At 43.0% G+C, this 27,669-nt stretch overlaps 1 protein-coding gene across 4 annotated transcripts in view; it reads left to right on the plus strand.

Moving 5' to 3' along the window:
* Nucleotides 1-27,669, plus strand: part of DCC (DCC netrin 1 receptor) — a 948,093-nt gene that overhangs the window by 568,871 nt on the left and 351,553 nt on the right. The window lies entirely within an intron of this gene.

The raw sequence follows: 27,669 nt of genomic DNA on the forward strand, positions 1-27,669 counted from the left end.
GCCCAGTTTTACCTTTTAAGCAGAAAAGGTCCCCTCAAATCAGACCTCCAGAGGCAATCATTCTTTCTATTAAAAAACCATTTTTTTATTTCTCTTTTTAAAAACCTATACAATTTGTATTTTTTAAAAATGCTCAGACTTTAAGGAATCTTAGGCTTAGAATTTAAGGAATCTTGAGATATTTGAATCTGCAGTAATCATTAGGTTCTTGAGAGCAACAGTGTTGAAGAAACTCAATGTTCAAACTAGGATGGTTTTGCTTGTTCTTGTAGCTTTTAGATATTAACAGAGGTGACAGCCAGGAACAATGTTTATTACACTTCTATAAGCCCTTTCTCTCTTCCCCACTTTCCTCCTCACCAAGCCCTTTTATAAATAATCGATAACCACAAACTAATCCAACAAATGCTCAGGAAACGTGGAGTTCAAAAGACCATTAATATGGATACTGTCGTAATTGTAAATAGCGCTCTCAAACAAGTAAGGTGATGGATGAGATTTGCTTTCTGAACCTCTGATTAAATTCATCAATGAGTTCAGTAATGGGACAAATGCAGCTGGAAAGTATGAGAGCCCTGAGGCTGAGGGTGCTACTACTGGCAAACAAAACAGCTCCCTAGCTGGTGATTGAAATTAAGCTTAAGAACAGGTTTTACCGGTATTTCATCTGGTTTATTTCAGTCTTTGGGAAAGCACAGGATGAACTGCTCTGCTAGAATGTGGCAGCTAGACTGGTGACTGGGAGTAGTGGCCAAGACCATATAACACACATCCTGAAATACCTACATTGGCTCCCAGTACGTTTCCGAGCACAATTCAAAGTGTTGGTGCTGACCTTTAAAGCCCTAAATGGCCTCGGTCCTGTATACCTGAAGGAACATCTCCACCTCCATCGTTCAGCCCGGACACTGAAGTCCAGCTCTGAGGGCCTTCTGGTGGTTCCCTCACTGCTAGAAGTGAGGTTGCAGGGAACCGGGCAGAGGGCCTTCTTGGTAGTGGCGCCTGCCTGTGGAAGGCCTTCCCACCAGATGTCAAGGAAATAAACAACTATCTGATTTTTTAGAAAACATCTGAAGGAAGCCCTGTTTAGGGAAGTTTTTAATGTTTGGTGTTCTATCATGTTTGTAATATTCTGTTGGGAGCCACCCAGAGTGGCTGGGGAAACTCAGCCAGATGGGTGGGGTATAAATAAATTATTATTATTATTATTATTATTATTATTATTATTATTATTATTTAAACTTTTTGCCTCTTTATGCCAGCTGTTGGGAATCAGAAGTGGGGAGAACGCTGTTGGACTCAGGTCTTGCTTGTGGGTTCTCCACCTCTGGTTGGCCACAGAACTGGATGGAGGACTAGGCAGGCCTTTGTCCTGATCCAGCAGGCCTCTTCTTATGATCTTGTGTCCCAGCAGTGGTAAAAAAAAAAAAACAATGTCTGCACTACAAACAATGGCATTGGACCTTTGAAGGTTTGGGGAATAAGCCAAAAGTAGTTGCCTTCTAAGAAAGTCCAACAGAAGAAGAAAGAAGAAGAAGAAGAAGAAGAGGAGGAGGAGTTTGGATTTGATATCCCGCTTTATCATTACCCTGTTGTTGTTGTTGTTTAGTCGTTTAGTCGTGTCCGACTCTTCATGACCCCATGGACCAGAGCATGCCAGGCACTTCTGTCTTCCACTGGCTCCTGCAGTTGGGTCAAACTCCTGCTGGTAGCTTCGAGAACACTGTCCAACCATCTCATCCTCTGTCGTCCCCTTCTCCTTGTGCCCTCCATCTTTCCCAACATCAGGGTCTTTTCCAGGGAGTCTTCTTTTCTCATGAGGTAGCCAAAGTATTGGAGCCTCAGCTTCAGGACCTGTCCTTCCAGTGAGCACTCAGGGCTGATTTCCTTAAGAATGGATAGGTTTGATCTTCTTGCAGTCCATGGGACTCTCAAGAGTCTCCTCCAGCACCATAATTCAAAAGCATCAATTCTTCGGTGATCAGCCTTCTTTATGGTCCAGCTCTCACTTCCATACAGCTGGACCATAAAGAAGGCTGATCGACCCTAAGGAGTCTCAAAGCGGCTAACAATCTCCTTTCCCTTCCTCCCCACAACAAACACTCTGTGAGGTGAGTTAGGCTGGCTGAGAGACTTCACAGAAGTATGACTAGCCCAAGGTCACCCAGCAGCTGCATGTGGAGGAGCGGGGAAGCAAACCCGGCTCACCAGATTATGAGTCCACTGCTCTTAACCACTACACCATGCTGGCCATAAGGATGAGAAACCAAAACAATATCAGTTCTTTAAAAGTCAAAACTGTATTGTATTTGTGAGTCGCTTTGAGTTGCCATGTGACTAATAAATTTAATAATTTAAATAAAAAAGTGACTAATAAATGTAATAAGTCACCACCTCCATCATCATCCTTAGGAGAAGTTTTATACTCTTATGTACCTGATGACCCCCCCCCCCCAATCCTCTTTCCTTTATTGGTATGGTGGATTGTGATAGGCAATACCATGGAAGGGGCACATGAAGAAAGAAATTGCAGAGTCCAAGTAGGAGTATATGGGGAGTGGCTTCTCAAAGTGGCTAACCAGAAGCTTTGAGGAAGTGTGCAAGCAGGAGCTGGGTGCAACAGCACTGTCCCAGCAAATGGTTTCCAGAGGCAAACTGTCTGCAACAGTGGAGGTAGAACCTAGCTTTCATGGCAAGTAGCTATTGATAGTTCTACCTCTAATAGCTCCTGACACAAATGTCAGCAACAAGTTAAATGTTAACCAGTAAACTTTGTTTGATGAAATCAATTATGCACTTGTTAACAAAAAATGAAAGCTCTCCGAAGATCATAATAGCCTACTTAGTATGCATTTTACCAAGCTGTTAACTGAATAGTACAGCTCAAGCACTTATAATTTTTATATATTTTTTTTCAAGTACTTGTTCAGAACAGTTGAATAGGAGATACTCAGAACCCAAGGAGAAACCCAGAGGGTACGCCTCTCGGTATGTTTTCATTTGCACAATCTAGGAAGAGCTTCAAAAACACTTCTTAATGCATTCCCTACATCCGATTGTTATTGAATATCAAGAATAATGATATAGCACAATTTCATTCTTTTAAATAAAAAGAACACCATCCAACAACTCCAGCAGCAAAGAAAAGTATTCAGCAAATGCTTCAATGTTTAGACGATGGCTGCTGAGTTGCAGCTGGAGGGGCATTTTACACAGGACTAAAGGCTGAGCTTTGGGTTGGTGTCTAATGGGCACCGCCAACTTGGCGGACAACCAGCAATGCTCTTACAGATTATCTAAGGGATGCTCTGGACCTAAGTTGTTCAAGTCTTGGTAAATTAATACAAAGACCTTGAACCTGGCTCAGTAGTAGATGAGCAGCCGGTGCAGATGTGTTAACAATGACGTCACATGTTGCCAGCCGTGTGCCCCCATCACGGCCTAATTAACCATTAAGCAAAATAAGCATGTGCTTAGGCCACCAAGGGAAGGGAGGCTCCTCAGAAATTTCCCATTGCTGGAATTTCTCTAACATTAATTGCTCAGCTGAGCATTCATTTTCTCAGCTGGGGGACATCAAGAATCCCAACAAAACAGGCTAGATGCCTTATCTCTACAAAGCAGATACGTTATGCAAGATTAGTTTCAAGGATCGGATCAAAGCCTTTGCAATTAGAAAAGGCAGGAGAAAAATATTCAAATAAAGTGGATGTATACAAAAAGAAACATTATTTTCCACTTTACTGTAAGTTTTGTTTCATTTTGAAAAAATAAGACTTTATTTTACGGTGTATTATTGTTTATATTTTGATTTAGATGTATATGGAGGCACCAAAATCTTTTAAGTGCTTGTTGTTGTTGTTTAGTTGTTTAGTTGTGTCCGACTCTTCGCGACCCCATGGACCAGAGCACGCCAGGCACTCCTGTCTTCCACTGCCTCCCGCAGTTTTGTCAAACTCATGCTGGTAGCTTCGGGAACACTATCCAACCATCTCATCCTCTGTCGTCCCCTTCTTCTTGTGCCCTCCATCTTTCCCAACATCAGGGTCTTTTCCAGGGAGTCTTCTCTTCTCATGAGGTGGCCAAAGTATTGGAGCTTCAGCTTCAGGATCTGTCCTTCCAGTGAGCACTCAGGGCTGATTGCCTTAAGAATGGATAGGTTAGATCTTCTTGCAGCCCATGGGACTCTCAAGAGTCTCCTCCAGCATCATCATTCAAATGCATCAATTCTTCGGTGACCAGCCTTCTTTATGGTCCAGCTTTCACTTCCACACATCACTACTGGGAAAACCATAGCTTTTACTATACGTACCTTTAAGTGCTTAGGGTCTACTAAAAGGTTTTAGTTTGGCCCTGTTCCCTCTTCAGCAGCCTGGTTGCCATATTCTGCACCAGTTGAAGCTTCCAAACCAGGCTGGAGAGCAGGTCCACCTGGAACACACTGCTGTAAACCAGTCTCAATGCTATCAATGCATGGACTACAAAGGTCAGGGTATCCCTATATAGGAATGGCCACTGTTGGCCAACCACACAAAGCTAGAAAAAGGCTATTGAAAGTAGAGAGGACAGATCTCTGTGGAACTTCACAATGTAAGTGCCGGGGTGTTTGGGGTGGGGAATAACCACCCAGTGCTGCTCTCTGAACACAGCCTTGAAGATAATTAATCCATTAATGCTTTGGAGAAGATGCTTCGATTATACTCAAGGTACTACATTATTTTTGGGATGCGGGTGGCGCTGTGGGTTAAACCACAGAGCCTAGGACTTGCAGATCAGAAGGTCAGCAGTTCGAATCCCCGCGACGGGGGGAGCTCCCGTTGCTCAGTCCCTGCTCCTGCCAACCTAGCAGTTTGAAAGCACATCAAAGTGCAAGCAGATCAATAGGTACCGCTCCGGCAGGAAGGTAAACGGCGTTTCCATGTGCTGCTCTGGTTCACCAGAAGCGGCTTAGTCATGCTGGCCACATGACCCGGAAGTTGTACGCCGGCTCCCTCGGCCAATAAAGCGAGATGAGCGCCGCAGCCCCAGATTCAGCCACGACTGGACCTAATGGTCAGGGGTCCCTTTACCTTTACTACATTATTTTATATATTTCTAGGATTATATCCCACCAAAGGTTATTTACTGGCAGGTACAGCAATTTGTTAAGATATTTATATACCACCTGCTATGTGGGCCTTTCAAGATGGTGTACAGTAGTACCATAATATGCACATATAATTAAAATCATGTCCAATCAAGCAGGCCGTGGCCAGCATCAATTACAGTGTTCATGAATCTGAAGTAGGTCCAGTCACAGCTTTGTTCTTAAACTGATAACCCAGAAAGGCAATTAAGAAGAAATATAAAAGTAGTAAATAAACAGCAAATATGCACATCATCTAAAAGTTATGAAAGTTAGCTTTTTTTAAAAAAAGTTCTATTGTTTCCCCTCCCTCGTTTGCTAATTAAGGCTGTTTGCACTGGTTAATCAACTAAGGTTTATTTAATCAGCATAAAGGCCCAATTAGGATAGTTTTAGTACCATCATGTTTGCACTTTATTAAAACTGAAAAGAGCATCAAGCTTTTCAATGCTGAGAAACAGGCCTTTTAATTTATTCATTATGAGATGCTGGCTGTTGTCCTTTTCCTTTTGCGGCTGGTATTCGTTTACTTGATTGAGCAGTTGTTCTGTGAAGCCTGGCTTCCATGTTCTACATATTGATATGGCGGGCTAGATTAATTCCTAACGGCTCTACAATATTTCTCTGTAGTGTAATGGTCTTCCTGAGAGAGCTATAAAATGTAATGTGAGGTGGGGGGGATGTTTAATAAAATATATAGAGCATCAAATCTTCACCATTCTTCTTCATAGTGTTAGAGGATTGTTTTGTATGTGCTTTGAGAGTTGTCTTCCTTGGTAATATCATACTCTGGCACGTGAATATCTCAAAGTACTTACTAACTCCTGATCAGAAATAGATTGTACTGTACCTTTAAAAACAACTCTGTGCATGTTCAACTGTGCTGTGCATCTCCAGATGAGAGCATGGAAGCCTTTTTCTCTGATATTTTTTTTTCTTATTTCTAAAAATCTGCTTTTGTCTCCACTGACTTTCAGATGTTTATGTACAATGGTAAGAGCATGTCTGTAGGACACGGGTGATGCTGTGGGTTAAACCACAGAGGCTAAGGCTAGCCGATCAGAAGGTCGGCGGTTCAAATCCCCATGACGGGGTGAGCTCCCGTTGCCCGGTCCCTGCTCCTGCCAACCTAGCAGTTCAAAAGCACGTCAGAGTGCAAGTAGATAAATAGGTACCACTCCAGAGGGAAGGTAAACGGCATTTCTGTGCACTGCTCTGGTTCACCAGAAGCGGCTTAGTCATGCTGGCCACATGACCTGGAAAAACTGTCTGCAGATAAACGTCGGCTCCCTTTGCCAGTAACGCGAGATGAGCACCACAACCCCAGAGTCGTCCGTGGCTGGACCTAAAGGTCAGGGGTCCCTTTAATAATAATAATAATAGTAATGAACCAGAGCAGCGCACCCTCTGGAGCAGTACCTATTTATTTACTTGTACTTTGACATGCTTTTGAACTGCTAGGTTGGCAGGAGCAGGGACCCAGCAATGGGAGCTCACCCCGTCGCGGGGATTTGAACCGCTGACCTTCTGATCAGCAAGTCCTAGGCTCTGTGGTTTAACCCACAGCACCACCCGCGTCCCGTGTCACCACTGTGGGGGTAACAAAATGCCAGGTGGCACTCACCACAGGGCCTGCAGCGCGCCCATGCCATGTGTCTCTTCTGGGAGTGACATGGTGGCTTGGGCACTGCCCTAAATGGTCTGCCCGCCGCCTCTTCCTCAGCTGTAGGGTGGCTGAGTGGGAGGAGGCAGGCAGACTCCTTGGAGGCAGCACGGAGCGTCCTGCCCCGGCTAGCCCTGCCCCGCGGGCAGCTGGCCCTGCCCCTGGGTACAGGACACGCGTGCCACCCCAGGCACCCAATCAGCTTGCTCCGCCGATGATCACAGCATCCTGATGTTGCTTTTGCATATATAAGACAGGTGACAGACAATGTTAGTCATGCTTAGAGTAGAGATTCTGAAATCAATACACTTAATTTATTGTCTGAGTATGACAAACTCTGGGTGTCATCTCATAACTGCTATGAATTTTAAAATGTGCATTGGTGTGTCACTTCGCCTTACTGAGGTGCTTTTGAAGTGGGAACACAGTGCACAAGTTAGCCAACTGCAGATAATAATTTGCAAATCCTGTACAATAATCATTTGATTCTGCATTAAAACAGATTTATTTGTGGATAAGTGTCCTAATAATGCCGGCATTTTATTTATTTATTTTAAGTGAAATAACAGCTTTTCATTTCTAGTTAAAACATAATGCCCTCCAGGAAGTTTTAGCTGAAGGGCAATGTAGAAATACTTTGTCATGATTTCATACTGGAATAGAGACAGTGCGGTAGATTTAAACTAGGGAAACTGAGCTGAAATCCTCATTCGGCCACACAGTTTCCTGAGCCAGTAGCTATTGCTCAGACTGATTTACCTCACAACATGGTTGTGAGGGTGGAAAAATGCCTCACCGTGAACTCCTTGGAGGAAGGTCAGGATAAAAATAATAGAAACAAATAAACTAATGTCAACTTTCAGAGACATAGTGACTATTAACACGATCCTGCTTATTTCTGAGGCCATTTTGGTACTCATGTGTTAATGTAATAAGTGGGGACGTTCACACAATTTCACCTAAAGCAAAATTCAAGGGGTGTGTGTGTGGAGCTGTGCAACTTGGTTAGATTTGTTGGAGAAGCAAGAGTCTCAGTGAGATCCATGAAACGCCACATGTGAGAGGATGGGAAGCTTTGTACTTTTTTGGGAACATAGGAAGACGCCTTGCAGTGAGCCAAACCTCTGGTCCATCTAGCTCAATATTGTCTACAGTAGCTTCCCAGGGTTTCAGACAGGGAACTACCTGTTTATAGTGGGGAATGAACCTGGGAGCCTCTTTGGACATTCAAATTTGGACATTCAAATTTAAAGAATGTAGAATATTCCTTGGAATGTGGTGGAATGTGTGGTGGTGGTTCTATGCATCATTTGTAAGAAAAGGAAGGGAAAATACTCAATCTCTCTCTCTCTCTCTCTCTCTCTCTCTCTCACACACACACACACACACACACACATATATATATATATATATATATATATATATATATATATTCCCAGTATCAGTGAATTTACAGGTTCTTTTCCCAATGCAGCAGTGCTCCCACACCACAACGTCTGAAGTTTATCAATTAAACTGAAGCTCCTTTATCATCCATGCTGTCGTATTCCTGAAAGCTCAGAATAAATAGGGCATTTTCACCATCTGATTCTGAATAGGCTAATGCTTATGTATCCTAGCCATCTAGCTGTTAAATGTCATGTCATTCTCTTAAAAATGTGTCAGGCTGTATCTTTGCTTCTCTTTACAGCTTACAACCCATTAGTGAATTTGACTGCAGGGGGTGGGAGGGCTGGGCTACCCTTCCCCGGTTCCTGTTAAAATATACTTACTGTTGATCAAAACACTAAAACTTCCAAAGGTCACTGAATACCAAAGTGTAACCTTTTGCCTTCTCGTGGAACAGCATAAAAGTGCTCAATGCCTGCTTCTCAAAAGCCTCAAATGCATAGTTAATCTGTGGTATTCACACAGATCTCCAGTGGAGATCCCAGCAATGTGGAGGAGATTATGTTGAACGGTTCTGTAATATTTATGGGAGGAGGAACAATGGAAGATACAATAGGACACCCTTTCAAAAATGTCAGTGTCGCTAGCCTTATAGAATTGTAGTTATTGTACTTATGTCACTGAGATACCCTGTCATAATCTGGTAGAAAGTCAAACCAAAGCTGAATTGCAAACAAGGCCGGGCCTTTATTTCATCTATAGCTGGAGGGGGGAGACCCTGAATAATTATATGCATTTCTCTGTTGATCCCACCCTGAGACATTTCCTCATGCAAATTCACATCACCAATTCAAAATAAAGATTCAAGTGATGTGGTGCGACAAATGGGCTGTATCCAACTAAATTCTACTCATTATAGGCCCATTGAATTTAATGGACCTAAGTTAGATGCATTTATTTCCATGGATCTGTTCTGAATAACACTCTTTTGAATACCACCCATTGTGTATCCTCTGAGTATGACTAACACTGGATGTAATCCATAGTCTTAAATCAGGGGGAACCAACATATTTTGTTGGACTACAACTCCATCTCCCTGGCCAGTGGTCAATCTAGTTGAGGCTGAAGGAACTTGTAGTTTTACATAATCTGGAAGGCACCATGTTGGCTGTCCCAGTTCTAAATTGTCCTATTCATTCCCCATTGAGGAATAATAGGCCAGGTAGATCAGTTGTTTCAGCACCATGGAGAGCTCTGAATGAGCAACTTGATCTGGCAAGTGCTTGAATGAAGCCCTTTGAGCCTCTCCATCCAAGCCACCTCTCCTGGGTTCTACTCATTTATGAGAACTGGGGAGTTCTGATGTTGCGACTTCTGCATCAGCAGTGAAAGAGGAGACCTTCCACCCCCTATGTTTTGCAATGGCGCAACAAGTAAGTCAGGATGTGGTACAGTCCTATGCTTAATATCCTTGTCCTTTTGTGCACAGCAAGGACCTTGTGACTTGCATGCAGTGGTGGCTGATGCCCATTGAGACTGTTAAGGTGGAAGGCAGAGAGGCCAATGGTAGGTGGAACCATAGCCAATGACAGACAGAGCCAACTAATGCTAGTTTTGTCCCCATCCTCATCCCTGCTGAGTTCTTCAAAGGCAACACTGAGACTAGAAGGAGGAGGAAGCCCCATGTACTGGTTTTAAATAAGGAGGCAGGCAGGTTGAGGCTGGCTGAGAAAAGGCTGCCCCATTTGCCTAAATAGATGGGTTTCCATTGCTTTCAGGGATCCCTGCAATTCATGATTATTCTCACCAATCACCTCTTACAACAGGACTTTTGCTAGGAAAGATAAACAAAATTTATTAGAGGAGACATGGGAACACAAAAAAGGTACATTCAGACCCTTGATGTCACTTTGGGCACAGAGAAGGTTAGAAGTTTAATTCATGTATGGCAATATGATTTATGCTGGAGGGGGTTGTATGTGACTCAAGCATCTACCTGACCCTAATGCTTGCAAAGGTAAGATAAAATCTATGGAAGAAACATCGCCTTACCTGTTCAATAGCTCCTTCTAACTTGCTAAATTTATTACCTTCTGTTAGTTTTGTGCTTATAATAGCAGAGAGGCAAATAATGCAGTACAGAAGGAGAATAAATAAGCAGAACGGAGAGGAGTGTAATTATAAAATTTGTTGCTGATTGCAGTTTTGGAGACACAATGCAACAGAGGTTTCTAATAATTTAATTCTATTAATAGTCCCCATTCATATTCCAGTTCAGGGCCATGCATTGTCATCTGTCTGTCTCTAATAATGGATAATTCAACTAACCGGATCATGAGGGATGCAAGCATTGCGGTGCCTAGAGAAAATGCACGGAAACCTTTTGTGTAATAGAGACAAATATAATGTGAGTCAAGAGGTAATGAGCCAAGCCAAGGGATACACATGACTGTAATAAGAAAATCCTTGAGGCCATTATCTTAGAGTTCTTTGTCACTGTGGTTTTGTAGAATGGCATAGCAATGAAGTCATGGAGCTACATCGACAAATGGCTTAGTTGAATAAAATTAGTGCGTTAGATATTAGGTAAGTATTTAAACCACATACTTCTGGCATGCGAGCTGAAATTTGCGTTGGCTTCTGATCTTCCTGATTCTGGTGATTCCAGAAGTATCACTACTGCAGAAAGCGTTCAATGAATACTAATGCAAGGATGAAGCTACTGGAACCATGAAGCTTGGATGTCAGGTTTGTCTTGGTGCAGTTCTACCATTAAAGGGAATGGTAACCTTGAAGGGAAAAATTGCTGGGAGCACAGTGACAACCTAAAGAATGCCCTCTTCAGGAATTCCATTGGGGACACACACCCTGGACACACTCCTTCCAACACAATGCCATCACTTCTCCCACACCTCTTTTCATTGTTGTAATAGAGAGCCTTTCCCACTTGTACGGGCGTCTTACACAATTAGGAACCTTGCATAATTTAGGACCGTGATCTTCCAGGATTCTAAATTAAACAGGGAACCTTGGCAAGTAGAGCAGGCTTCTGTTTTGCAGAAGTTCAGCTTCCAACACAGAGAGGGCTGTGAGAGTGATGATATTGTGTGAAGGGGGGGGGCAGAGAGGATGCCCTAAAATGATTGGGGAGGTGGGGAGGAGGACATCTAAACACCCAAAGTGGTATAAAACTAGCCCATAAGCATAGGAGCTGAGAGAGTTGCAGCTCAAATTCAAAATTTAGGATTTAGAAGGATAGCTGTGTTTTGGTTCATGCATTCATTCAAGAATTGTGATTTTTGAGGATTTCCATTAAAACTGAAACAGATGGGTGGAACATAACTGTAAATAGGGCATGCACACAGGGAATGAAGACCACTCATGCAATGAGACTTCACCACCTCTATTTCCCCAACTCCCCCCCCCAACCCTCCGAAGTAGATTTAGGGAGCACAGGGGAAGAAATGGGAAAGTAAGTTGACTTCTTTCCATGCCTAAAACAACTTAACTGAATCCCAAACAATGAATTAACCCCATCTTCCATCACCCCTATCCACATAGTTGAAATAATTATCCAACCACCCCCAGAATGCAGAAATCGCTCCCCTACTTTCACAGCAAGAGAACTAGGAATTAGCACTAAATAACACTTCAGGAAGATTTGTTCTGGTTATTTTTAAATGCTTCTTCCTAGCATTTCTGTAAACACAGACTGAACAACCTCTGCACTGTTTTTCTTTTCTTCTTCTTTTTCTTTTCTTCTTCTGTTAACCCACAATATTATTTGTGCCTTTGGCAAACATGCCTGGTACTTAAGCCTGTTTTATTGTGTCTAACAATAATCCCTTACTGTGTAGAATCAGCAAGTGAGTCAGAAATACAGGTGCGCCTTTCTGTATGGCAATTCATGTGTGTAATATCTGTTAGGGGTTTGCATCGAATAATTTGGTAACACAATAAAAAAAAACCCAGTAACAATAATGGCGATGAGAAAAGAAATGCACGTATTCCTGAGGCATGAGATCCTAAAACACAGGGGGATTTGAAGTCCCATCCCTGCTGTCCCTCTATGCTCCCCTGAAATAAATTGTTTCCCCCCCACAACAATAGATTTCAGAGGGCATTAGCTATTCATTGTTATGCCTCACAATGTTCTCTCCAATGTTCCTGTTTCAGCTGAGGCTGTTTTTTTGTTTTGAAAACCACCTCTCAATATGCACAAGCCAAATTGTCCAAATTTTCAAGATGTAAGTGCAATTTTCAAGATGTAAGTGAGAGAGCATGAGATGTTTCTCATGCAGACAGCCTCAGGTTCAATCCCAGAATATCCAAGTAGGACCAAAATAAACCCCTACTTGAAACCCTGGAGAGCCTCTTCCAGTCAGTGTGAACAAGGCTGAGCTACATGGAGTCAGTATAAGGAAGGGTCAGACTCAGTATAAGGTAGGGATGGCCAGCCACTCTAATTCAAACTTTTTGAAACAATGCACTATTTGGGACACTGCCATCTCTTGAAATTTGCCCTTCTCTGAATTTTGCAGTGCAGTACTTGAGCAAAGCAATGTGTACAAAATACATACAGTCATACCTTGGATTTCGAACGACTTGCAAGACAAACATTTTGGGTCCCAGACGCTGCAAACCCAGAAGTTATTGTTCTGGTTTGCGAACGTTCTTTGGAACCCTGATGTCCGTTGTGACTTCCTCAGCTTCCAATTGGCTGCAGGAGCTTCTTACAGCCAATCAGAAGCCGTACCTTGGTTTCTGAACCATTTTGGAACTCGAACAGACTTCCGGAATGGATACCGTTTGACTTCCAAGGTACCACTGTATCAGAGAAAGGTTTTCACACCAGAAATATTAGTGAAAATAGCATACCAAAATGCTTTATATTTGATGAAATTGTTTGGCCAAAAGCAAGTCTATTAGGCAAAATTGCATACAGAAATGTGTATATTAAGATAAATTTGCACTGGATTCCTGATGAATTTTCAAAGCAAGTTTGTGGATTTTTAAAGAAAATTGTGAATTGATTTGGAAATGTGGAGAACTGAATTTAAGACTGGAAAAATCAAAACAGACATGTTCACCCATTCCTAGCATAAGGCACCTTTCTAAGTTTCCTGTTTGCAGATATTTGCCTCCCTTTCTAAAGAGAGAGGCCTGGGGACATGAATCTCTCTGTGTGTTGTTTCATCATTTTGTAAGCCATGCTTCTCCATTCTTAATGCATGGGGAAGGGGGAGGTTGTAATTGTTCATCAGAGGCTACAGCTGCTGGTTGTCCAATGCTAGAGGAACAGACCTGCATCCCCTTTCTATCCACAATGCCCTTTTGCTTGAGTAATGCATGAAGTGGACTAGAGTAATCTCACTGGATTTTGCAGTCCTTGCCACACTCCATTGTGCTTAGAATTGCTTCCCTTCCCCTGTTCTCTAGTGAATAATAATCTGACCTGCCACTTGCTATATCTTCTAGAGCATCATCCAGTAGGCACGTGAACAGCTTCTCAGTTGTAATTGTTTTGCTTTTCGAATCCTATTTCTTGTTTTGCTGTTAAAATTCATATGCTTTGGACATTTTGCAGTTGAGAAGAGCTTGAGGTCAAGACTCTAGGCAGCCCAGAAATGGCACAGGTAGACATATGGCACAATTGTACCCAAGGGGCTTCCGGATAAGATTTCCAGTTTGCATATAATGAGTCATGCCTCTCCTCCCCGCAAAAGTGAGGTGCTCTAGTGCCTTACTGCCATATATATATTTATTTCACAAATGCACCCCTGAGCAAATTGGGGCTTCTGGAGAATTAATAGGAGCTTGAGGCATCAAGTTCCCCTCTTAATTCTCCCCCCTTGGAAATTTGCTGAAATGTCCCCATATTTACCTGCACAGAAATGAGATGTACAAATGGAAGGAATTTATGCTTTGACCCTGCATTCACTATTTTTTATTATTTTTGCTCTGGAGCCATCTTTAATTCTGACCTCTTTCCCCCCAGAATGTAACAAGGCAATTGTTGTTTCATTTCATTTTTATTTCTTTCTTTTTATTAAAAAAAACTCACATTGTATCTGGATTTGTTTGCGGTGTTTCTTCTTATCTCAGCTACTAGATGCATTGACATCTGCAAAGGCCCACCACTGCCCTGTGTGTCCCTTCTGTGTGGATGCAAGATCAGGGCGCTGGTCAGTGAGTCTTCTTGGTGAGAATAGATGAGAGCAAGTCTGCAGCCAGAGAAAGGCAGGGTATCTTTCCTCCCTGCAGTGGGAGCAAAGCAGATAAGAAACAGCTGGGAAGAAACACTGCTGTTAACAGTGAGGCGTTGGAGTTCCTTAAAACTGAGGAGGAAGGGAAGGAGAAGATCTGACCAGCATGTCTATTGAATCAAAGCCCAGCAGGGAGAAGGTGGTGGGAATGAATGTGAGGGATTGGCAAGCTCCAGTATGTGGTGTGAGGCCTCAGACCAGGGGTCAGCAAACTTTGTCAGCAGGGGGCCGGTCCACTGTCCCTCAGACCTTGTGGGGGGCCGGACTATATTTTGAAAAAAAATATGAATGAGTTCCTATGCCCCACAAATAACCCAGAAATGCATTTTAAATAAAAGCACATATTCTACTCGTGTAAAAACACCAGGCAGGCCCCACAAATAACCCAGAGATGCATTTTAAATAAAAGGATACATTCTACTCATGAAAAACACACTGATTCCTGGACCATCCGCGGTCTGGTTTGAGAAGGCCTTAGTTTGCCTACCCAGGCCTCAGACTATATCCAGCTGCTGCCCCGACAAGTGATAGCTGGAGTATATTCAGTCAAGGAATAGTGTGTGGTATAATATTCTATCCCTAATAAACAACTGTGCACTGAACAAGTTGTGACTATTTAGAATCATAGAATCATAGAATCATAGAGTTGGAAGAGACCACAAGGGCCATCGAGTCCAACCCCCTGCCAAGCAGGAAACACCATCAGAGCACTCCTGACATATGGTTGTCAAGCCTCTGCTTAAAGACCTCCAAAGAAGGAGACTCCACCACACTCCTTGGCAGCAAATTCCACTGTCAAACAGCTCTTACTGTTTGTTTGCAGGAAGATGAATGGGGTTTTTGGACACTCGGTCTTTTGATGTATGCCTACCCATGGAAGCCAACAAGTTCCTCAGGAGTTTGCTTTGTTGGTGCCACAGCCCTAAAAGGCTGAATACAGCATTGGATATAAATAATTCTTGTTTGTTTGTTTGTTTGTTTGTTTAATTTATGTACCAACCTATACCCGGGGGTCTCAGGGCAGTTCACAGAATAAAATCAAGATATAAAACCTCAAAATACCTAATAAAAATAAAAACAGCAACCCAATAGCCCCCCCCCACAACACCACATTTTAAAAGAGCATAGAATGTAAGTTGGATCAACCAAATGGTTAAAGAGGAACGTTTTTGCCTGACACCTTAAGGTGCATAATGATGGCGCTAGGTGGACTTCTCTGGGGAGAGCATTCCACAGATGGGGAGCCACTGCAGAGAAGGTCTGTTCTCGTGTTGCCACCCTCCAGCCCTCTCAAGGAGGTGGCACATGAAGAAGGGCCTCAGAAGATGATCTCAGGGGCCGGGTAGGTCCATATGGAAAGAGGCAGTCCTTGTGCTATTGTGGTCCTGGGCCATTAAAGGTTTTATAGGTCAAAACCAGCACTGTGAATTGGGCCTGGAAATTAATTAGTAGTTCTAGTCTGGATCTAGTCTGGGCTTCAGTGGTAACTCCATGGGAGTCTTCCTGGACAATCTAAAGTAATAAGGGCATAAGAAATGAACCAAAGTGTCGGAAACATTGGTGACAATCCCTCCACGAGTGTGTGATTATGGTACAAGGGACCAGACACGGTCTTGTGATTCCTTGCACTGCACTGCCCTTGCAGAAATTTTAGAACTGATCCTGCAACGGCACCTCTGTGCAGCCAAAGAAATGGCTGAATGGTTTGCATTTCCCTGAACAACCCATGCAAAAGAGCAGCGCTTTCCCTACCCGGTGACCTTGGATTACTTAAAAACCACATGGCATGCTTGCTGCTAATCAAATTAGAGTTCGATGATTTCTTCCTATTTGATCAAAATGGAGCCACCTCATCAAAAATGGAAGGGCAGTAATGTAATGGACTGCCTATAGCTGCAAGGCTTGGTTTGATTCCCTTTCATCTATCTGTACTTAACTTTTAGTGCTGAGAACAAAGGTTATTCAATCCCTAGAGCAACAAATTGGCTGAACGGTGAGAAGGTAGCCTGGTTCAGCCGCAATTGTTCTTTGTATTATTTCCCCATTTATTTTAAATTCAACTTCTCCCCTGGAGTGTGTGCACTTTTTTTCCTTCTGAGAACTGATCCAGTGGTCTATTCCACTTGGGAATGTTGGTTGTTTGGGCCATGTTACAGAGAAGACATGACTGAGAAATATGTTATGAGCACTGATTGTCCCAGGTTGCACATCACAGTAAATCACAGTTCCCCTGTTCAGGGAAGTTTTTAATGTGTGATATTTTAGTGTATTTTTGGTTTCTATGGAAGCCGCCCAGAGTGGCTGGGGAAACCCAACCAGATGGGCGGGGTACAAATAATAAATTATTATTATTATTATTATTATTATTATTATTATTATTATTAGTTTGTCTATTTTGAAAGATTTAGAAGCCACTCACATTATAATAAGAGAAGGAGAAGAGGGCAGGACATTTGGGGAATTGGTGGGTTTATGGATTTCCAGACAAGTCTTAATTCAGATTGGCTCAGAAGTAATCTAAGCGATGCCCCTAGTTTTGGGGGAAGTGACTTATGAATCACTAGTGCTATCATAACACTCTTTCCTTCTAGGATTTAAATTCAGTCTACTGAATGTCACTCCCCCATGTTATCACATTTTATTTTTATTTTCTGTGTTTTATATCACAGATAGAAATGATATTCTCATATCCCAGTCCTGTTGCTATGCGCTGTATGGTTCTTTGTGATTATATATAGTCACAAAGTGGGAGGGAAGAGAAAGAAAGAAAGAAAGAAAGAAAGAAAGAAAGAAAGAAAGAAAGAAAGAAAGAAAAAGTCTCAGGTGCTGCTGTGATTGTGGATTCCAATCCAATGGGTTTAGCTCCCAGATGCTGCAGGACTCAGTTATACTGGTGATTGCTTAATTTCTGCATTTTTTTTAAAAAAAACACACCTCTGAGCTTTATGTTCAGGTTGATAAGAAGATTGAGAGATTGCCCAGCTAAGCAATTATTATTTCCAAGAAAAAGACAAAGACAGTAAGAAGAAAGAGGTGTTGAGCAGAGACATGAATTCAGCCTGTGCTCTGGATCCACTAAAGTCTCCAAAGTTGTAGAATCATGGGTAGGCAAACTAAGGCCCGGGGGCCAGATCCAGCCTCATCGCCTTCCAAATCCAGCCTGCAGACGGTCCGGAAATCAGCATGTTTTTACATGAGTAGAATGCGCCCTTTTATTTAAAATGCATCTCTGGGTTATTTGTGGGGCATAGGAATTCGTTCATTATTATTTTTTCAAAAATAGTCCAGCCCCCCCACAAGGTCTGAGGGACAGTGGACCGGCCCCCTGCTGAAAAAGTTTGCTGACCCCTGTAGTAGATCATTCGCCTGTCCCTGTGAGATGCACAGATGCTGAACTCATCATGACAGGAAGCTGGAGAAAACACTTTCTTCTGAATCCGTTTCAGGATGTTCCTCCATTGCTGGATCATCAACTTGTTTCCAACTTAGATCTCCTGGTTGTTCTTGTTTGTCTGGCTTTCTGTCCTCCCCACCTCTCTGACCTGTCTCATTTTCTTCCCTAATTGGCTACCTATTAGCTGTAGCTTCTTTGTAGTTCATCTACTTTGCAAGCAGTAGCTCTAGGTTCAATTGCTGGCATTTCCAGGCAGGGCTAGAAAGGTCCCTTGACTGAGATCCTGAATGCCAGTCCGTGTGGATGAGCTAGATGGACCAATAGTCCGACTAAGTATAAGCAGCTTCCTCTAAACCATGGGAAGCAGGTCAAAGGTTTTCCCTAGGGTGGCTGCAACATCAACCTGCAACTGTCCCATTTTTAGAAGCACTTTCAATTTGATGTGCCTCTCGCCCATGGAATAGTTGAATGGCATAGTCTCCGGGCCATGTTCATTGTCTTATATTGAGACATTACCAACCAACAGATGACATGGAAATTGAAAACGATGATGTTCCATTAATGGCAGTGATAGACAGGGTTACACAGGGCCACCGACAAAAGAGAAACACAGGGGCTAAATGTGTGCCAGACCCCCAAGTTACCAGGGACACGTTAGTTTTATTTTTAAACAAGCAAGTCAATTGCACATCTAAAAAGAAAGTTAATAAGCAAAACATGGAGGCAACCTGCTCAGGCTTATTAGGTAGATACAGATAAGCTGCCATTATTAAGGGTGCTTAGGCTAGATTTATTTAATATATGTATTTTAAGCAGTAGCAGGGGTGCAACTTGAATAAAATATGGGGGGCAGGTAAGCCCCACCCCACATAATCAGTCACATGACTCAGTACATACACATCATTTGAATGGCAATTCCCATCAATCTGGGGAGGCCCAGCCACCTCAAATATTTTATTGGGGGGCAAAGACCTCTTGCCCCCTGGGGGTTGACTCCTATGAGCAGCAGTTCTTGACAATTTATTGCAGTGAGGGGAATGCAGAGCCCCCAGTCTTCCAACTCTACAATTCTATGATAATCTATGATAATCTGCATATCATAGAACAAGCCCAGGAAATTCTATTGGCATTCTTGCAGGTACATGTTGAAAGCTAGTTCTTAGGCTGGGGACTTCTGGTTCCTTTGTAGAAAGGAGCTGCAGAATTTCTAACTAAGCAAAAATTATGTGTGAAAAGCTTTGGCTATAATTACCCTAAAGGTTAACAGGAAACCTGAGATGTGACCACAAAGTCCTATATGCAGGTTTTTTTTTTAATATATAAAAGCCTAACAAAATAAAGTGGCTCTCGTGGGAGTACATAACAGATGCAAGAACAGAGAGTTGAGTAAAGGGACCCCTGACCATTAGGTCCAGTCGTGACCGACTCTGGGATTGCGGCGCTCATCTCGCTTTATTGGCCGAGGGAGCCGGCGTACAGCTTCCAGGTCATGTGGCCAGCATGACTAAGCCACTTCTGGCGAACCAGAGCAGCACATGGAAATGCCGTTTACCTTCCTGCCAGAGTGGTACCTATTTATCTACTTGCACTTTGATGTGCTTTCAAACTGCTAAGTTGGCAGGAGCTGGGACCGAGCAATGGGAGCTCACCCCGTCGTGGGGATTCGAACCGCCGACCTTCTGATCGGCAAGTCCTAGGCTCTGTGTTTAACCCACGGCGCCACCCGCATCCCTCTTGTGTTCCTAAAGAAGGGATTAAAACAATTTCACATAATATGGCTGTGCGATGCCACTTCCATCAAAGGCAGCACACCTCTGAATAGTAGTTGCTAGAAATCACAAGTGGAAAGAGAGCTGTTGAACTCCTATCTCTTGTAGACTTCCTATACATATCTGGTTGGCCACTGGGAGAACGGGACGCTGGGCTAGATGGATTTTTGGTGTGATCCAGCTTGGCTCTCCTTATGTTCTCATGTTTGCAGACCCTCCTCTGCTTGAATTGAGCAAGATGGACATAAATGGGCTGGTAATGCGATCCCTGTAGGTCCTTCATTCTGTCTGTCTTTTTCCATAATCACATTAAACCATATACTTATAAGCCAAAAGCAGCAGGCACGTAATCTAGTTAAGTTACAAGGAGAAGACAAGAAACATTGCCACAGTATTGTTCATAAAGTGAATCTATCATGAGAAATACATCAGAAATGCATTTGAAACAGCTTAAAAGCAGACAATCTGGCCTGCTAATGATGTGCCCCCTAGAGCCTTCCTTTTGGAAATGTTGACAGGGCTAAGGAACTGATGACAGCCATCATCTTCCATGGCTCCACCACCACATTTATTTTATTGCTATTCAAAGCACAAGACATTATGCATTAGCAAATAGCGGACATCTTTTGCTGTAGAAATGCTCTCCTTGGCAAAAGCAGGTGTCATTTCTAAGCAAGACATTTCAAGGAATGGTGAGGTCGTCCAGCCATGCCCCTCACGTAACGAGCTCCTTTGCTGGTAATCATTCAATGGGTTGCTGGGACACCTTTGTGAGCTCATTACAGGAATTGCTTGACATTTCCTACAATAATCTTGAAGACACACGCACACCCCTTCAGGAGGGAATTCCATTCCTCAGCATCAGCTTTCTTGATGCATACTGAGCCATAAATGTGGACAAAGGGTGTTCTCAGACAATGAGAAATAGCCTTTGAAGTCACTTGCTACCGGGAATGTTTGAATATCAGTTTTATAATGGCACTAAAGGCGAAAATTGATCATTAACCTCTTTGGCAACCATTTCTTTAACGTCCTTCTGAATTGTGAAAAATTGATTTTTGAAAAATCATTAGACAACAAATTCTCAGACAGACAATTCATTGACTACACTTGCCCATTTCTCCACTATTGTCCAACATGACTATGGTGAACTATATAATGCTTTCCTTACAGAAGGGTAGCTTGTATTGTTTTTATTATCATTATTCACGATATTCACTTTAAGTCTGTATACGTGATAAATATATGAAATTGAGCATAAGTATCAAATGCACTCTGAATTAAAATGTTTATAGTCTGTTTTCTTGGACTGCAACTCCCATTGTCCCTGGTCTTTGGACATTCTGGCAGGGGCCAATGGGAGTTGTACTCCAACAACATCTTTGTAATAATACATATAACATGCAAAAAATATGTTTATTGTTTTAGTGGAACTGGCTGAAGAAATGCAGCCAACTGAGATTAAGCAGCAAGACACAACACAGAAACAAAATTAATAATCAAACCATTAATTCTAGTACGTGGGGGGGCACCTAAATTGTATAATTTGGCATCTCAGTTATTGGTATTATTAATTGTATTATAATTTGGCATTGCTGTAATGAGGCTAGTATTGGATTGTTGTAACTGAAAACTAATAAAAATTATTATGAGAGATTAAACAGCAAGACAAGAGTTTGGGGGGGGGAGGCTCAGCAGCAATATTTTCAGAAAATTCCACCCCCTAGACATATCCTCTTCTAGACAAATGGCTTAGGAGCAGCTTCTTAAATATTGATGCTTATTGTGAAATATCTTATGTAAACCACTTTGTGAGGTCTTCCTGGAAAGTGGTATTTAAATATAAACAAGAAAGAAACTGTATAGGAACTAAACCTTGACAGGATTGCATTAAAAAGTGGAATGTCCCAATTTTCCTAGGACAGATGAGGGGGTGTGATATTACAGACATCCAATGCTGAAATCTGTAGTGAAGAAGAGGGAGGATGGAAACAATTGAGCGATGCTATGTCCTTACCCAGACTGCACTGCTATTCATAGCTTGCTTTCTTACAAGCAGAGTCAACAAACAATTAACCTTTCCCTCCTTCCCGCCATGCACTTCCTTTGGAACTGTGTGAAAGGCTAATCAGAGAACTGGTGTATAATGCCAGCATTTGATTATGACCAAAGGGCAAAATCAGAATAAAGCTAAAAGGAAAAGAAGCTGATTTCAAAATTGCTTTCTAATATCAGCTGAATTGTGCAAATTGGCCTAAAGTAGATGGATCGGTGTCTGTTTGTTTAGGCACGGGATTCCTATAGCAGAAGCATAGAGAACCATACTCATTTTGTGTGTGTGGATCAGAACTCCATTGCCTCATGTTTCTGAAATCAAATAGCACTTGAAGCGGCTTCTGGTACACCTCCCTGTTACAATTGCCAAGGAATCAGTTGTCAGGGTTCAGGCTCAGGGCCCTGCAGGGCCTATTCTCCAGCTAAGACTCCCAGAGGTCATGGGCTGGAGCTTAAGTTGGAGAAACTGGCCTATAGGCAGAGGGCCTAGAGTGGACCGATATGTCTGTAGTAGCTCATTAGGCTAACTCCTTGGCCTTGGGGTCCCATTCAGAAAAGGGCAGCCAGAACAAGGGATTGGATTGGATCAATACCCTGATGAGGAAAGGTTGCAACATTTGGAGATTTTTATTTTAGAAAAAAGAGTGAGTAAGAGGGAGCAGGGCACAAATTCTACATGGTATGGGCAAAGTAGATTAGGAGACATTTTTCATTTTTCCACAAAATGTTAGAGCTCATGTCCGTCCAGTGAAGATGGTTGTTGGAAGATTCAGGTCAGACAAAATAAAATGGTGGAGAGGCTTGGTGTGAATATCATAGAATCATAGAATCATAGAGTTGGAAGAGACCACAAGGGCCATCGAGTCCAACCCCCTGCCAAGCAGGAAACACCATCAGAGCACTCCTGACATATGGTTGTCAAGCCTCTGCTTAAAGACCTCCAAAGAAGGAGACTCCACCACACTCCTTGGCAGCAAATATGAGTCTGCTTTGTAGGTTCACCCGCATGCTTGCAGTTCAGCAGCCTCGTGAAACAGACAGAACTATGACTCTAACAATTGCTGTCAATACTTTGTGGATGTTGGAAGATTCTGGACACAAAGAAGGAAGTACTCATTCAATTAGTTAAATTATGGGATTCGCTGTCATAAGAGGTAGTGATGGTCTGCAACTTGGTTTGCTTTGGAAGGGGATTGCGCAAGTTCATGGAGGAAAAAGGCATTAACATTCTCACAGTGGCCAATCAGATGACTACAGGGAGCCTGCAAGCTGGACAGCACTCTACCTGTGATAGCCTGGGACTCGGGCTCAGACTCGGAACCAGAGGAGTCTCAGTCTGCACTGGACCCTCTTCCTCAGGCGGCATCGGAACCAAGTCTGGGGCCTGATTCTGAAGAGTCCCAGTCTGCACAGGTTCCCCTGCAACAAGCACCAGCTGGGCCGAGTCAGGGGCCTGATCCTGCCCTGGCTCCAGATGTGGGGATGACCTCGTTGCCTTCAGCTGGGCCATCACTTACAGCTGCTCCGCTACCAGTTGGGTAAGGATCTAGTAACCCACCGACATCTCCCGAGATGCAGAGGCTTAGGTCTGAGAGAAGGAAAGACCTGAGTACTCGCAGGAGGAGTGCTCACCTTCAGGCGAGACAGGGAGGTGAGTCACTGGGGAATCAGGACCAGCCGCTACCCCGACAGAGATAAAAGGCTGCTGGATCTCTCCCCAGGTTGTGGGAGCAGCATTGCTGTTTGCTAGAACTTGCCTGAGACCTGACCTTGCCTGGTTTCCTGCCTAGTGTTCTGCTTGGGCCCTGTCGGACTGAGTCTTCGCAGAACCCTTGGATTTGGGACTGGATCTGGACTGCCTTGCTCGGGTTTACCCCCAGGCCCAGCACACTAAAAACCTGTTCAGAGTCATAATGCCTCTGACAGTGGAGGTAGAACATAGCCATAGATAATAGCCAATGATAGCTTGACTTCCATGAATCAGTCTAATCCTCTTTTAAAACCAGCCAAGTTGGTGGCCATCATTGCCTTCTGTGGGAGCAAGCTCCATAGTTTAATTAAGTGCTGTGAGAAGGACTTTCTTTCACCTATGCTGAATCGTTCAACATACACCTTCATTGGATGTTCATCATCATCATCATCATCATCATCATCATCATCATAATTTATTATTTATACTCCGCCCATCTGGCTGGGTTTCCTCAGCCACTCTGGGCGGCTTCCAAAAGAATATTAAAATACTGTGATACATCAAACATTAAAAGCTTCCCTAAACAGGGCTGCCTTCAGATGTCTTCTAAAAGTCTGGTAGTTGTTGTTCTCTTTGACATCTGGTGGGAGGGCGTTCCACAGGGATGGCGCCACTACCAAGAAGGCCCTCTGCCTGGTTCCCTGTAACTTGGCTTCTCGCAGTGAGGGAACTGCCAGAAGGCCCTCGGCGCTGGACCCCAGTGTCCGGGCAGAACGATGGGGGTGGAGACGCTCCTTCAGGTATACTGGACCGAGGCCGTTTAGGGCTTTAAAGGTCAGCACCAACACTTTGAATTGTGCTCGGAAACGTACTGGGAGCCAATGTAGGTCTTTCAAGACCGGTGTTATATGGTCTCAGCGGCCGTTCCCAGTCACCAGTCTGGCTGCTGCATTCTGGATCAGTTGTAGTTTCTGGGTCACCTTCAAAGGTAGCCCCACGTAGAGCGCATTGCAGTAGTCCAAGCGGGAGATAACCAGAGTCATGAGTTATAACATTTTGAGAGTGGGAGAAAAGATTTTCTCTGTCCGTTTTCTCCATGCCATCCTTTTTACTCTTTTTTTAATGAAGTTTTTTTTTAATTAAAAAATATATATCCTGACATTCCTTGTATAGCAAGGATGTTCCACTTCTTTTCCTGATGATTGCTGCATTTTCCTGCAATCTGTCAGGGGCTGCATGCTGATTGTGTGTGGCGCTAAAGTCAGCAGTGGACAAGGACAGTATATAAAAGCATGCAGAGCCTCCGTTTCCCTTTCCACCAATCCTCCTTCTTGTTCCTTCCTTTTCCTCTCCACCCAGTGGGGCTGCAGTGGTAGGGGACAGGTTGCTCACGCTAGTGGGCTCCACTCCTCTCTTTCAAAAGGGCTTTCAAAATTAGGCTGGGAGCCACAAGTTGCCTGTACCTTGGTTCTCAACTTGGAACCCAAACACTGCAAACCCAGAAGTAAGTGTTCCGGTTTGCAAACTATTTTCAGAAGCTGAACATGCTCTGTTTTGAGTCAAAATAAAAAAATTCCTTCCAGTAGCACCTTAAAGACCAACTAAGTAAGTTCTTGGTATGAGCTTTCGTGTGCATGCACACTTCTTCGGATACAAGAAACAGAAGTTGCCAGATCCTTCTATATAGTGAGAAGGTGGGGAGGGGTATTACTCAGAAGGGTGGTGGGAATGGGTGATTGGCAGATAGCTGAGATGAGCCTGTTGACGACTCTTAACGACTGCAATAGGTCTTACAGAAAAGGCAAGGGGTGAGAAGGTGAGAAATGGCTTAGTCATGTATAATGAGATAAGAATCCAATGCCTTTGTTCAGACCAGGTCTCTCCATGGTTTTAAGTTTGGTAATGAGTTGCAATTCAGCAGCTTCTCTTTCCAGTCTGTTTTGAGTGTTATGCTTCGTTTTTGAGTGCCACACTTCCATTTTGAGTGCCACACTTCTGTTTTGAGTGTTATGCTGAAGTCTGTCTGTTTTTGCTATTTGTTTTGCGTTTTTGTTTTTTTGCGGCTCTTTTTGTTTTGTTTTTGTGACTGTGTGGAACCCAGTTTAGCTTCTGGTTGATTGATTGTGTGACTGCAGTACAATGTTTATTGCTTTCATTTTATAGATCAATGGTCTCGTTAGACAGTAAAATTCATGTTAAATTGCTGTTAAATTGTTGCTTTTAAAAGTCTGGAACGGATTAATCCATTTTGCATTACTTTCTATGGGAAAGTGCACCTTGGTTTTGGAATGCTTTGGTTTTGGAATGGACTTCCAGAACAGATTAAGTTTGAGAACCAAGGTGCCACTGTTTGTGCCTTGAGGCCCCAACCCCCCCCCCCCCGCAAATAAATAACTTCACACTGACACATAATTTTAGTTTATTGGGCAAATTTAGGCCACAACTTTATTGATTACAGCATAGTGAGTGGTATTGGCCTTAGGCACTGGCAACAGACTATAAATGACTGCTGCCTCTCTGACAGGAAGTCTGGAAGAGTAAACACCAAACGAGGGAGCAACATCAATGAAGATAAACCAAAGCTCACCCCGGGGTTCCTGTGGTCCTGGCATGGCCCTAGCCTCTCAAGTGGACTTCGGACGAGATCCAGGACTCCCAGATTCCAATACCGGAATACCCTTATTCATGGAGGGGCAGGTGATGGCCGCACCTCCTCTCCCACTCAGCTCCTCAGCCAATGCCTAACTGCCAAACCTTACAAAGTTGTGATGATTGCTAAGGGGGTAGGCAAAAACCAAATGGCCAGTGCCAATCTGCCAAATGGAAAAAATTCTTACCCCATCCCCATTCCAAAACAGGTGACCACACCATGTACAAAGCAAGGCCAAGACAAAAAACAACAACAACAAAACCCATAGGGATGGGAGGGCGGGTATTCGGCAGCGTGAAGCAAGGGCCATTGGCCACGTTGTGCTTCCGCTTTTATAGCCCCCCCCAATCACGCCTCCATAACCGGATTGGCTCAAGCAGCCTGGCGGGACTCTGGGGCCGCATTATACATGCCTGCCTCCACTCTAGGACCCCACCAAATAAGTTTTTGGGGGTGTCCTGTGGCCTGCATGCAACCAGGACCCTCTCTGAGGAGGATCCCATATACAGCTACTGTTTCGCTGGTGCTCTCATTCATACTTACTATGTTTATATCTTACTGCTCTATGATTTTATTTTTAAAAAATGTTTATATTGTCACTTTTGGATATGGTTATTTTTATCTTGAAATTTTACCTGACTTGGATTTTTTTAAAGGAAAGCCTAGATATAATTTTTAACATAAGTATTTTTACTGACCTTCTGTGATGGAAAGTAATGATATGAATTAAACCTTAGCTACTGAGTACAAGAAAGTTGAAAATTCATGATATGTGTCTGCAGCCCTGGTAGACTCTGGAATCCACTGTGTGCATATTTCACAATGTCATTTGCTATTGATACAGTTGTAAAAACTTTATAATTCAGACATTATGCATGGCTGCTTAAGAAATACAATTGCATTTTCTGTATCAGAAAATAAGCCAGGGATGCTGCCCAGGAAATTAAAATCTAATCTGGTTTTCTAGCAACCATGAATATTCAAAATAATGAATATTGTTCCCTGGTTGAAAGCTGACAAACAGGACTGATTCCCCTCACCCCCCTTGTCTCCTTTGATGATGGGAAAACTCATTAGAAATGTGATGTTATTAGCAGTTTCTCTTGAATTGCAAATTTTTATCATACTATAACTAGTATTATGGTAATGATGAAATTAAATTAAATTAGCATATCATATACCATACAGCAAAAGTGTTAATACATTATAGTAATACAAGACAACAGATAATTGCCAGCTTAATAGGAATTTGTCCTCCGAAAAGATAATCTGGCTTAAGTCTTCCTCCTCTGTGCTTGGAAATAATGTTGCTCGTATTGATTCATTTTGCAAAGCTAATCACAGGTTATACTTATGCAAATGAAGATGTTGTCCCCACTGTTACATAATCAATGTGGTTATCCAAGCTTTCAAAGGTCTGGTCAGTTTTGAAACATGATGCATCATGAAAACCTATATTGGATATGGTTGCAGTTGAATGGCTGCTGTTATAGATCCAGGGTGCTGGAGTTTGTAGATGCAAGTCACCCATAATTCTTAGAATTAATAGAAGTTGGAATTAATCAAGTTTGATTAACCTGTGTTCAAACACCAAAATACCTGGGTTTAGCTTGTGCTAGTAAGCAACCCTAGCCTGGCAGAGCTAGCTGAGTTTTAGCCATTAAGGC

Source organism: Podarcis vaucheri, assembly GCF_965113315.1.
Source record: "Podarcis vaucheri genome assembly, chromosome: 11".
NCBI lineage: Eukaryota > Metazoa > Chordata > Lepidosauria > Squamata > Lacertidae > Podarcis > Podarcis vaucheri.